At 31.9% G+C, this 2,923-nt stretch overlaps 1 long non-coding RNA gene across 1 annotated transcript in view; it reads left to right on the top strand.

The window, feature by feature from the left end:
* The window catches only part of LOC111086606, a 6,082-nt gene that overhangs the window by 1,398 nt on the left and 1,761 nt on the right, over nt 1-2,923 (top strand). Inside the window, exon 2 of the long non-coding RNA XR_002611353.1 lies at nt 1,905-1,976. This is a non-coding gene — a long non-coding RNA (uncharacterized LOC111086606). The remainder of the gene's footprint in view (nt 1-1,904; nt 1,977-2,923) is intronic.

Below are 2,923 nucleotides of genomic sequence, written 5' to 3'. Positions count from 1 at the left end.
ATCTTTGATTGTAAAAACGTACCATGGCCCGATATGTAGATATTTTATTGTAACAACTGTACATGGCCTGATATGTGGATCTTTGATAGTAAAAATTGTACCATGGCCTGATATGTAGATCTTTGATTGTAAAAATTGTACCATGGCCCGATATGTAGATATTTTATTGTAACAACTGTACATGGCCTGATATGTGGATCTTTGATTGTAACAACTGTACATGGCCCGATATGTAGATATTTTATTGTAACAACTGTACATGGCCCGATATGTAGATATTTTATTGTAACAACTGTACATGGCCCGATACGTAGATATTTTATTGTAACAACTGTACATGGCCCGATATGTAGATATTTTATTGTAACAACTGTACATGGCCTGATATGTAGATATTTCACTCAATACAGCAGTTTTTTGCTGAATATGAATTAATTCTAGATAATTCTACGAAGCATGACTGAGTGAGATGATAATAAAATGGTGCAAAAAATCAAATCATTGACCTGATTTAAAGATCACAGTCACAGTGACAATCATTGTAGAGAAGAAAAAGTATTGGAAGGCATATAATTATGTGTGTGTTTCTTAATGTTTCGGATTTCATAAGTACGCTTGTTTGGCTTCTAATTAGTTTTGTTATTGCAATTTTATTTAGGAATGATATCTGACAACGAAACACAGAGTTAAACTAAAACAAACAAACAGAGAACAATCCTCAAACAGAAAAACATATACTGTATACTTATACAGAACTACACGAAGAAACTAAAACAAACAAACAGAGAACAATCCTCAAACAGAAAAACATATAATGTATACTTATACAGAATTACACGAAGAAACTAAAACAAACAAACAGAGAACAATCCTCAAACAGAAAACATATACTGTATACTTATACAGAACTACACGAAGAAACTAAAACAAACAAACAGAGAACAATCCTCAAACAGAAAAATATATAATGTATACTTATACAGAATTACACGAAGAAAAACGCAAGCTTTGGTACGTTAACATTGTTGTACAAGAAATCAACAACAGCCTCGACCATTAATATTTCTTTCATATTCCAGCAGGCTTGATAAGACCTGGTATTAGGCGAAAGGCCTCATCGGCACTCGATAGAGCAGATATAGCGTGGTTGAATATATTATTAGATTCCTCTTTGTTTCCACTGATAAATTCTTATAATTATAGTGGTTCTGTCATTCTTGCACACGCTTATTAGTAAGGATGGTGCACTGTAGTGATTTAATTCAATATGCTGCAGACGTTACTATATATATATATATATGCTGCAGACGTTACTATATGTATATGCTGCAGACGTTATTATATGTATATATGCTGCAGACGTTACTATATATACATATATATATGCTGCAGACGTTACTATATATACATATATATATGCTGCAGACGTTACTATATATATATATATATGTGCTGCAGACGTTACTATATGTATATATATATATGCTGCAGACGTTATTATATGTATATATATATATGCTGCAGACGTTACTATATGTATATCTATATGCTGCAGAAGTTACTATATATATGCTGCAGACGTTATTATATATATATGTATATATGCTGCAGACGTTACTATATGTATATCTATATGCTGCAGAAGTTACTATATATATGCTGCAGACGTTATTATATATATATGTATAATTGAAGCACAATCTATAACAATACGACCCCCTCCCAGTGGCAAAGCGATATGTATGCGGACTTACAACGGTACAAACCGGGTTTTCATACCCGTGGTCGGCAGAGCAGAGATAGCCAATTGAGTAGCTTTGTGCTTAATTTTAAACAAACAAACTATAACAATACTGCTCATGTGAATTTTTTTTAAAGTTACGTTTCCATTCATTTTGTTTTAGGCTGACTACCTGAATTATCAAGGTTTAAAGTTACAATCAACAAGTAGGACAGATACAAGAGTAAATAAAAAGGTAAGGCAGCTTAATTGATTGGGATGGGACTAATATTCAAGTTCACAAGTTTTGAGCCGTTCACGAAAAGAACAAAGTATTTTCGTTTGGGGGTGTAGTTGAAACTGTTCATACAAAACGTTTGCTCTTGCAAAAATACGTTTAGTTGGTACTGATCTGTTAGGAACGTGTAGTTTGGGATACAAGTCGCAAGAAGAAATTGTACAGATTATTTACAACGTGTAGAAAAAGAATATAATTAACTATTAAACATAGACGTATATATATAATAACTTTGAACAGTTGACAACAAGTAACATTTTAGAAGTTTAATTATTAATTTTTATGCCTAAAAAATAAGCGTTTCTAAATAAATGTACTGCGAGTTAAGGCGTGAAATTTCACACTTTGGCAGTTACATTATTAAAGAGCAGCTGTACTTCTTTGAATATAATTAAGTACGAGCCTTTAACAACTGTCATTAATTCATTTCTTGGTTACCTTAAATTCGTTGTTTTTCTTCAGCTATGTTTGACACTTTTTGGTTATCATAACAACATAAAAATTAAAATTCTTTATGTTTGTTAATTCTAATCTTTGACTTAGTAAGGTTAATTATAGCTGACACTTTCTTTGTCAATATTTGGTCAAAGGTTTCAAGTTCTTATCTGATCAGCAGCAGTGTAAGAGTAGATAGGACCATGATCTATGAGATTCGATCTGTTCTACTATTACACATAATGCTTCACCTACAAAATGAAATTATTTGGATATATTTCTTTCGCAGATAATTAGGCGCTGTTAAATCATCATTTAATTTGTTCATGTGAAATCACCGTAAAATGGGTTATTTGTTCATGTGAAATCACCGTAAAATGGGTTATTTGTTCATGTGAAATCACCATAAAATGGGTTATTTGTTCATGTGAAATCACCATAAACTGGGTAACTTGTTCATGTGAAATCAC

The sequence above is a fragment of the Limulus polyphemus genome, unplaced genomic scaffold (assembly GCF_000517525.1).
Source record: "Limulus polyphemus unplaced genomic scaffold, Limulus_polyphemus-2.1.2 Scaffold1249, whole genome shotgun sequence".
Taxonomy (NCBI): domain Eukaryota; kingdom Metazoa; phylum Arthropoda; class Merostomata; order Xiphosura; family Limulidae; genus Limulus; species Limulus polyphemus.
This window is presented reverse-complemented; position numbering and strand designations above follow the sequence as displayed.